This window comes from Xiphophorus hellerii, chromosome 10 (assembly GCF_003331165.1).
Source record: "Xiphophorus hellerii strain 12219 chromosome 10, Xiphophorus_hellerii-4.1, whole genome shotgun sequence".
NCBI lineage: Eukaryota > Metazoa > Chordata > Actinopteri > Cyprinodontiformes > Poeciliidae > Xiphophorus > Xiphophorus hellerii.
Window position 1 is genome coordinate 22,470,863 of NC_045681.1, and position 10,963 is coordinate 22,481,825.

Genomic DNA, 10,963 nt, shown 5'->3' on the forward strand with positions numbered 1-10,963 from the left:
CTTTGTCTTTGATGTCTCTTTCTCCCCTTTTTGATCCACTTTCTTCTGTGATTTCAAGATGGATTTCTTTTTGGTGACCAGCTGTGTTGTAAAAATCACAGGTTCTTCTGAGCAAATCTCCTTTTTCAAGGAATCTTCCTGATCACCTTCTTCAGGCAGAGAAGTGTCTTGCTTATTAACATTTTCAGGGCAAGACTTAAAGGATTGTTCCCTTACTACATTGGTTGTCTCCTGCAGTACGGAGATCGATGCTTTTTCGGTAACTGGTGAAACATCTTCCATTCCAGCACTTTCAGATGAAATCCTTAGATCAGTGGGGGCATGTTTCTCCAACCAGATATGAAACGGTATCTTTTTCTTCTTGTGGCGCCTGGTCTTTGGTGGCTGTTCCTCCTCCTGCTGATCCAGTGTCTCCTGTGTTTTGGAGATGAAATCCTGTTCAGTGACCAGTGGTGTTTCCTCGGCGCAAATCTCCTTTTTTAAGGAAAGAGCCTGATCACCTTCTTCAGGCAGAGAAGTGTCTTGCTTATTAACATTTTCAGTGCAAGACTTAAAGGACTCTTCCTTCTCTGCTACATTGATTGTCTCCTGCAGTACAGAGATCAATGCTTTTTCGGTAACTGGTGAAACATCTTCCGTTCCAGCACTTTCAGATGAAATCCTTAGATCAGTGGGGGCATGTTTCTCCAGCCAGATATGAAACGGTATCTTTTTCTTCTTGTGGCGCCTGGTGGTTGGTGGCTGTTCCTCCTCTTGCTGATCCAGTGTCTCCTGTGTTTTGGAGATGAAATCCTGTTCAGTGACCAGTGGTGTTTCCTCGGCGCAAATCTCCTTTTTTAAGGAAACAGCCTGATCACCTTCTTCAGTCAGAGAAGTGTCTTGCTTATTAACATTTTCAGTGCAAGACTTAAAGGACTCTTCCTTCTCTGCTACATTGATTGTCTCCTGCAGTACAGAGATCGATGCTTTTTCAGTAACTGGTGAAACATCTTCTGTTCCAGCACTTTCAGATGAAATCCTTAGATCAGTGGGGGCATGTTTCTCCAACCAGATATGAAACGGTATCTTTTTCTTCTTGTGGCGCCTGGTGGTTGGTGGCTGTTCCTCCTCTTGCTGATCCAGTGTCTCCTGTGTTTTGGAGATGAAATCCTGTTCAGTGACCAGTGGTGTTTCCTCGGCGCATATCTCCTTTTTCAAGGAATCTTCTTGATCACCTTCTTGTTCAGACAGAGAAGTGTCTTGCTTATTAACATTTTCAGTGCAAGACTTAAAGGATTGTTCCTTCTCTGCTACATTGATTGTCTCCTGCAGTACGGAGATCGATGCTTTTTCGGTAACTGGTGAAACGTCTTCGGTTCCAGTACCTTCAGATGAAATCCTTAGATCAGCAGGGGCATGTTTCTCCAGCCAGATTTGAAATGGTATCTTTTTCTTCTTGTGGCGCCTGGTGGTTGGTGGCTGTTCCTCAGACTTAGAGGGCTGTTCCTCCTCTGCTATATTGATTGTCTCCTGCACTCTAGTGATGGACTCTTCTTCACTGAGCAGTGAATCGTTCTGCTTTTCAATATTTCCTGCAGAAATCTCTTGGTCAATGGGGACGTGTTCCTCCGACCAGGTTTTAAATGGTACCTGGTTCTTCTCATTGGTCTCACTCTCAGGTGTCGGTCTGTCCCCTTTGTGATCCACTGTCTCCTTTGCTTTGGCAATCGATCCATTTTCAACCACCAGTGAAGGGTCCTGCTGTTGGATATTTTCAGCAGAAATCTTTAGCTCCTCAGGTGCGTGCAGCTCCCACCAGACTGCAAATGACACCTTCTTCTTCTTGCGCTTGGGTGGCTTGGGTGGCTGTAATTCGCTTTCGACAATGTTGTCAAATTCAACCTCTTCAACTCTAGACTGGTTGGACTGCATTGTAACCTTTTCTTGTTTCAGGTTCTAGGATAAATCACTTCTGTAGAAACTCAGTAAAGATTTCAAGTTAAGTTTGATGTCGATCTCCAAAAGAAATGTTCACCAAACAAAGTTGAAGATCTTACTGTGAATTGCTAAATAAACTCTCAAGAGGAACGTATCAACAACGGCTGCTAAAAGGTTGTGATGAAAGTATATCGATGTGAGGAACTTATATAATCGCTGGTGATGTCAGAATTCTGCTTTTGGAGTTTTATTGTCATGTCACATTGTGATGTCACAGTTTCATTTCATATTCAGAAGGTGGACTGCAGAAAGCCTCAGTGGGCTTTTAAACTGTCACTGGTTGCCATAGTTACTGGGCTGAGCAAGAAGCAGGGAATATGGATGTTAATTTTAAAGCCTGTTCCCCAGACCTGAATCCGATTGAGCACATCTTGTAATGTTAAAAGCAGAATCAGCCAGAACCCAAAACGCAGCCACAACAAGAGGATGGTAACCAAAAGGTTTTATTACAAAAAGTAAATGGTGTTGAAGGGTGTGGTAAGACTGGTGGGTCAGAGTCGAGGAATCCACAGGGGTCAGGAGTCCAGCCGGGGGAGGGTAGGGGGAATGGACAAGGGGAGATCTGTGGGGGGTCTCAGGGGGCAAACAGACGACGAGGACAAAATCCACCAACCGGAGACTAAGTCGTAAGACGGTCCAGGGTCATGCACGGGAGGTTCTCAGGCAGTGAAAATCCAAAATCCAGAAGGCAGGAGGCAAGGTCAGAAACAGGCAGGGTTCGGCAACAGGACTCTCTACAGCAGAAGGATCAGGCAAAAATCTGTGGTCAAAAAACAGGCAGGATCAGAAACCAGACAACTCCTTGAAACGTGAGATAACAAAGGCTTGAAAGCTGTGACAGGGGCAACAGACGATCTCGCACTGAGCTGGTGACGAGCAGCTGTTTAAGTAGGGACCAGCTCAGTGCAGGTGAGGGCAATAAGCAATCAGCACAGCCAAGGCAGAGCTGAAAGGCTGGAATCATGACACATCTGGGACATCATGTCTCGCTCCATCCACCAACGTCACGTTGCACCACAGACTGTCCAGGAGTTGGCGGATGCTTTAGTCCAGGTCTGGGAGGAGATCCCTAAGGAGACCATCCGCCACCTCATCAGGAGCATGCCCAGGCGTTGTAGGGAGGTCATACAGGCATGTGGAGGCCACACACAATACTGAGCCTCATTTTGACTTGTTTTAAGGACATTACATTAAAGTTGGATCAGCGTGTAGTGTTATTTCACTTTAATTTTGTGTGTGGCTCCAAATCCAGGCCTCCATTGGTTAATAAATTTGATTTCCATTGATGATTTTTGTGTGATTTTGTTGTCAGCATATTCAACTTTGTACAGAACAAAGTATTCAATGAGAATATTTCTTTCATTCAGATCTAGGATGTGTTATTTGAGTGTTCCCTTTATTTTTTTGAGCAGTGTATATTGTGATATTTTTTATGATTGGATATTATGTGTGTTTGTGAGATACTGAATTAGTCTGAATCAATACTTTGAGAAAACACCTTTAGATCTGTAGCTCCACGTCTCTTTGACCATAATATTGATATTTTTGCCCTTTTTCTTTCCCTTCACAGTTAAGCACCACTTTGTGCTACAGAATAAATGCCAATACAGTTTGTTGTTGTAACGTTAGAAAATGTGAAAGATTTAAAACGGCACATACAGTATGTTGCAGGGCACTGCTCAGTCCCAAAGCTGACTTCAATCAGGAATTCGACGGTGTGATAAGTTGGTTAGAAAATGTGTCTTGCGTGATTTGCTGCCATTTAGAGTTGGATCAGAAATGTATTTCTGCCAGAGGCGATGAAGCAAAATACACAATCACATTAATCTTCCAGTATGCCTTTATCATCTGTACATCATCAGTCATAAAACGTTGGTATCTTTGGACTGAGGGAGTGAAAATGGGAGTGTGGTTCGTAAATATCTGGTGAAATAAACATGGCGCAGATTTAACAGAAATCTTTCACCTGGCTGTCACCCCTGACCACACTTACTCACTGCTCCCTAGCATCTGCTCAACAGCGACAGCGGAGTTTTGGAAAACCTCCCATTGGATGGGTCAGACCTTCCATGGAAAAGCACCGCGCTCGTGTTACCGTAAGCTCAGAGCGCTTTACAGCTCTCACTGGTATCGAGTTTCATTGTAAGATTTGACACATGTTTTGGTTTCAATTCAGCTCTTAAAACAATGGTAGTAAAACCAAAAGTGTTGCGTTTATATTTTTGTTTTGACATCATTCCCAATTGACACTATGTAGTGTTTTATTAACTTTATATTCTAACATGCAATTTAAAGAAGTTTTACTGACATGGTGCCATGTTTAACTCTTATCAGGTGGTTGTTTTGAAGCAATCTGATTGGCTCACATAGGTTTTAGCTTTGCACGACACTGCCCCCTATATGTTTAACACGTTTAAAACAACGGTGAGTGGAGGATAAGTGTGGGTTTATGTGGATGAAAACTTTTCAGAAACCGATCAAGTGTGTACAATATTATTTCTTTAAGCGATGTGGTGGAAATTTAACATTTTATAAAGACCTGGTTATGTGTGTACAAGGCCTGAATGTAATGTGAAGCACTTTGCAGTTGCTATGCAAGTTCAGGCTTGTTAATTGTAGCACGTGAGCTTCTGTGGTGGTGCTATAACTGTTACCACTCTGTTGTATTCATGCATATTTAGGTACATTTGGAGTTAAAGCTACAAAAAGAAGCAGCTGTAAGCGTTTTTAGAGGGGCTCTCAAAAGCACACACAGATTTTAGCTAGTCGCAGTCCCCAACACTCACAAATATCTCATTCAGGTTAGCTCAATTTGGTTAGCTACAACTTTAAGCTACCATAGGCTGCAAGGCTAAACAAGAAAAGCTAGCAAGTCACATCACACTCTCTTGCTATCTGTCTTTTAACACACTAACATGTTTAGGCTAGGTGATTATCTTCAGTTGTTAGGACGTATCAGAATGCTAGCTAGCCGTTCTCTGTGACGTTTCAGCAAATAGAAACAGAAATTAGTTTCTGGTTTAGTTTGAAATGCTGACGCCGAGATTTAGATCCACCATCGCTACCGAGAACATTTCCTCATCAATTTCAGTCCTGGGTTCACATGTCAATTTACTAACCTTTTTGCATGTTTTTTTTAATGCTACATACAAAATCAGGAAAACATTTTTTTACATCCTACACGTGAATTGTTCATGAACAAATGCAACGTGTTAAAAACGCCGATTTCCACTAGGTGACTGGAAATTCAGTAAGAGCAGAGAATTTACTCAAACATGTTAGAGTGAGGTCAGATTTAGATTGGAATGACATCACTTCCAACTTTACCGTGTTCCAGATGCAAGATAAAAAAAAAAGCAAATGGGATGTTCGAATTAAATGTTGTTTTAAGTGAGCACACTAAGTAATACAAACCTGCAACAATATTTTTCTTATGTCAGAAAGACTTATGATCCAATCACTGCCAGAAGTTGCACAACCTTTGTACTAGCAGTGCATGTAATTCGTTAATTACAGCAAAAGGTTTCAATAATTTCGGATATGCAATGTTTTATAAAAAGATTTACATAAAAACATAAATAATTTTCTACTTTCGCATAATATTTTGAGATTCCGTACCATTTTTTTTCTCGAATCTATCACTTAGTCATTCACAGATAAAAGTTTAAAGCAAATACGTCTTTTTTTTTTTTTTTCAAAGAAAGCCATAGAAGCGTTGTGTTTCCCTGTCAATTTTCTTTTCTTTTGAGAATTTCAATACATCATGACTACTGGCACAAGGGTCACCGCTGGACATGACCATGAAGACACGGCACATTTACTCAAGCCGTGTTGTCAGAAAAATTCAAGAATTTTTGACTTTTACCGTTCTACATCAACCTGGTCTTTTCAGGTCTTCCTTTGTTCACATTTCGCTTATTTCATCTGTTCGGATAATCCGTGCTGCAGCTGCCACGCCAGTTCTTTTCCAGTCTAGGGTGAAAGGAATTACAGTTCCCTGATGCAAACGTGGCACCAAGAACTGCCCTCAGTACCCCCCCCCCCCCCCCCGTACAATCCCCCTTCCCACTCACCAACCCCTCCTCCTCTTCCACACTCTTCCTCCTCCTTTCTGCCAAACCAGTGTGACCACTCAGGCCTCCGGGGCAACTTGTGTGGCACAGACTCCCCTCCCCATCTCTGCTTTCACTTCCTCGTCTCTCTTGGGGTCCGTCAGTCTTCTTCCATGTTGGCTATTGCTCATTTGTTTTTTTGTTGTTTTTTTTGCTAGCCCTAAACATTCTGTTAAATTTGACCAATTTCTCCCCTTTGTTGTCGGCATTTGAAATGTGCAGGCGGGACAAGAGTTGTGAATAGATGCCGAAGTTTTACTAGATAAGTCTAGTTTAGGTCAGACAGTCTCCAGTAAACCCCATTGTCACTTTTAGCTTTGACAGCTGTTCAGCCCTCTGACTGTGAAGTGAGAGAAACAAATCAACACAACTGGTTCCTCCCAAAAAAAAAAAACACACACAACCACACACTTTTTGCTCTAAAGAGAAACCTCCTTCAGTTGCAGGTCTTTAAGACGGTGAAGCTATTGGCGTCTCACAACACTGTCACCGCCCGCGACAAACCCGGGACATACTAGTGCGTCACGTTTGTCGTTGTGCTAGTACGACACAACGTTGGGTGTTTGGGTTTAGCCCTGCCTTCCAAGTGAGATTCCAACTGGTGGTGGAAGCAATTTCCTGAATCTACACAACCATAAAAAAGTTCCATCGACCTGTGACGTTTCCACCGCTGAGTGGAAACAAGGCAATGGTGAACCTGCAAGAACAAGAGGGGATAGGTAATAAATGACTGGATGTACCGGGTAATATATCTGTCCCACAGCTAACTACACGTGTGGAGGGTGCTATCTCTGTTGACATTTCTTATTGGGAGTTAAATTTTGCTTTTCAGTAGCGACATTTTCATTGGTAATAAGATTGCGCAAATTGGAATTACGAAAATACATTTGCTTAATGGAAACTAAAAAAAATAAACAACTAAAAACTCAAGTTTTTAAAAAATATTTAAAAGCACTTACTCCGCTAAAAATGGTTTTCATAAACCAAACATCCAGACAACAAATACACAAATCTTTGTTCAGTTCTTAATGATTCTGAAAAATGAAAAGGCTACCAATTTTCACTGGATGTTTATTTCTTTTGAAAAGATTTGCATTTATTTTGGTGGGCCAGAAGAAGAAGGTTCACCCTGGGCACTATTCCTGCAATAACTATCTCTGGTGCAAAGTTTAGATTGGGTCTGACTGACAACCCATCCGTAACATAGATTATATAAACTTTTAGTGTCTACAATTCTTTTCTCAACAGTGGAAAAAAAGGGGCTTGCGACATCAATATATCCACATCTATAAACAGTCTAACTAAAGCTAAGGCAGCTGCTCCAGAATCAGCCTAGTTCACACGCCTGTGTGTCTGACCTCCAGGTGACCTCCGTCTCACCTGCTTCCTTTAGTCTGGGATCAACTGGCTTCGATAGCGTTCATATCAGTGACTCATATCCTGTCTGCGTCGGGGAGAATCCCTGAGCCGTACCACAGCTCTGAGACAGACTGCTGACCGGGAAAACTACAGAAAAAGGAGTTCTGCAGACGCATGCAGGGAACATGAGGAACTGGTTACTTTGGCAACAGGTTAATGAATGAATCTGTTGGTCTTGAAGGTGGAGGACAGAGCGTTTCTGTGTTGTTTTAGTTGGCTCAGTGAAACAGCTGTTGCTGTTGGGGGGGCAGGAACGGAGATGTATTTGTCACGTATTTGGTTGGAGGGAGAACAGGTTGAAGAAGGACGTATGGGGGGAAAAAAACAGAACGAAAGAACCGAAAGAGAGTAAAACTAAAACATTACAACAGAAACGTTACAGCGTCAGACCTCAACTGAATGCCAACGAATGCAAATACGTTTTTAAGAAACCCAGACTGTGGGCAGATCTAATCTGGAACGGTAACTTATTCCGAAGAATTGGAGAAAGAACAGAGAAAGCCCAATCTCCTTTGTTCTTAAGTCGAGTCTGAGGAACATTTGACAGTTACGCTGGACTATTAAAGCAGCCTGGGGTTCCTGAGCACCTCATCAGTGTAGCTATTATACCTTTAAGAGGAAATCAGATTTTTTTTTCTGTCTCTAAGATATTGTCTTAAAATCTAAAATCTTCATTGTCATTTTGACTTCTTGTTTGTCTCCTTGTATTTATGACATTTATTTAGTTTGAGGGTTATGTCATTCATTTGATCTTGTTGTGATCAGTTTGTGTCTTAAAGAACATTTCAAGGGTGTGATGTGTTTTCTAGCCACACAGTGTCATATCATTGCACAATCAAGCAACTATGTTAACTTCAGTTTTTATAAAAATGCCGTATATAGCAAATATGACTGTCTCTTTAAAAACTCCCGCTCTTTGTGAAACTCCGCCTTCAGGAAGTCATCCCAACATGGCTCCTCTATTGACCCTTTAACAACATTTTTACCAGCGTTGCACTGAGAAGTAGCTCCTATAATGAGCTCAGCAGATAAGCAGTTCCACCAGGTGTTTGCTAATTGCTGCTGGCTAGTCTGAAGGAGCTGAGTGGGAAAGAGCTGCTCTGTGAGGTGGAAGCTTGGAAACCGCTTCGCTTCGATGGCTGCACTAGGTCCATCCAGGTGTTTTGCACAGCTGAATGGTTGCCATGGAGATTCAATGATTTTTCAAAAATCCACGAAAGAATCAAGGCAACACTCCAGGTACGTTTATGATGAGGGAATAACATGGTAACATGATGTAAAACTCAAAAAGGTTGATTTTATGTGATACCGTCCCTTTAAAGAAATAACCTGAACAGAACCACTTAACCCCCAGCCAGGTAGACCCCCATTCAGTAACCCCTCCATGTTTCCCACCACCATGCTAAGCCCTAAACCAATGCCGTAGCTTTGAAACTCTCCTGCAGACTCGCCTGTGACGTGGCCCATCAGGCCACCGAGTGAGTAGGTTCAAACTGCTGCTTTATGCCTGGAAGAATTAGGTGAGTCACACACAGGCTGCAGCATTAGGGAAGGTTTTAGGTGCAAGCCAGGTGAGTGTTGGGTAAGTGGATGAACGTCCATTGCGAGCAGGAATGCAGGGATTGTCCAGCATAATCAGAACACTTATGCACACACCAGCACATGCGTGGGATTTTCTTTCTTCATCCGTTCCCGTTTAAAGTCCTCCACTATGCCGGATCAGAGTGTGTATTGCATAAGAAACGGCTGTTTTTCAACCCGATGGACGACTTCCAGGTACGATAAATGAAGAAATCCCCGAAAAACTGTCAACTGTGTCATCCTGACAGAAATAAGATTAGTGTTTCGAAATCACTTTCTAAAGAAGCGAGTCTGCATGCAAACCGACCCCAAAACTGCAACTGGAGAGAATTAATAGGGAGGCAAATATGTTCCGAGTGAAGTCAAAACCATAATGTACTGTGAAAATGCAAAGTTTTCGTCTGTTAAACTGTTGCCGAGAAACCCAATCTAAAATTCCACCAAGCGCAGCCATGAGCGCTCAATGTCCCCCTTTCCCCTGCCAGTGTCGAGGTACTCAAAGCGAGAGTGATGGTGGTGGTGGGGAGGGGGAACGCACACGTGATGCTGATGTCGAGTAAAATATTTCAATGCGAATGGAAAAATTTTCCTTAAATTAAAAACTGGAAAGCACCGGAGTCTTTTGATAGCGCAAGACATCAACGACGTAGGAAAATCAGCAGAAATTGGAGCTGGGAATTTCAGCTTGTGGTGTTTCCACCGCCGGCTCTGGTAAAAATGTACGCTCAGGGTCTGAATGAAGTTTAAACGGTTCTGTTTTCACCCCAGCATTTAAACAGTAGTGGGAACTACAATGGGTTTTACAACCTCTCTAAACAAACTGCTTTAAGCAGCTTGACACAGAAATTTCCATTGTAAACCCGACATGTGAGGAGCAGAGCCCAGCAACCAGCACAGCAGCCAGAGATGTTCAATATGTCTTTAAGCAAAGCAGTTTAATGTTATTTGTTAGGAGATGAACAATGGCTAAAAGCCTTTTGATAAATTTCTGTTCCAGTTTAAACTCTTACTAAATTATGTAGCTAATTCATTTGAATAAATTATGTAAATAATTCATATAGCTAAATTGTGTAGCTAAATGATGTAGCTAAACTGTGTAGGCTTACCCCTACACAACTGTGTAGCTGTTGTGTAGGGTTATATATAACTGAATATAATTCAGTTATATTCATATAGCTAAACTGTGTAGCTAAATGATGTAGCTAAATTGTGTAGCTAAGTTGTGTAGCTAATTCATATAGCTAAATTGATTAGCTAAATGATACAACTAAATTGTGTGGCCACTAGAGAAGCTAATAAAAGATTTAAAAAATATATCTATGGTTCCAAAATTGTTTCGAGTCAGTTTCAGTCAGAAATTGTCTTTTAGTGACTTAAATCAACAAAACATATGTTTTAGTTCTATGTCTTTCTATTCAGTATATCTAATGTTCAGTGCTATGTCAATATGCTAACAAATACCGGGGTCTTCATATAACCTGCTTCCTAATGGGTTAACTCTAAAATGGCTTCATAGAAGAAGATGGGAAAGACCTCCTTACAAAAGAAATATAACCAAATCACATATTTCAGATAATGGAGTTTTTTGGAAATCCTAAACAATGGTGCTATCTAAAACCAAGACAACTTATTCCCATTTTCATGACAACTTCAAAAGTTGCAGTTTTCATCCTTCCATCCATATTTTATGTCATCACTTGACTAACCAACCATCTGTCAGTGAAAGTTCAATGCTCTCCAAATATCTGTGAATTCCCCCATTAGTCAAATCAGAAATCTGGTCAGACTTGTAGCCGTTTCAAACATTCAGCAATCGGAGGGGAGTAACTCTTCATCTGTGCAGACAGAGCATCTGCATAGCGTACAATGAAATT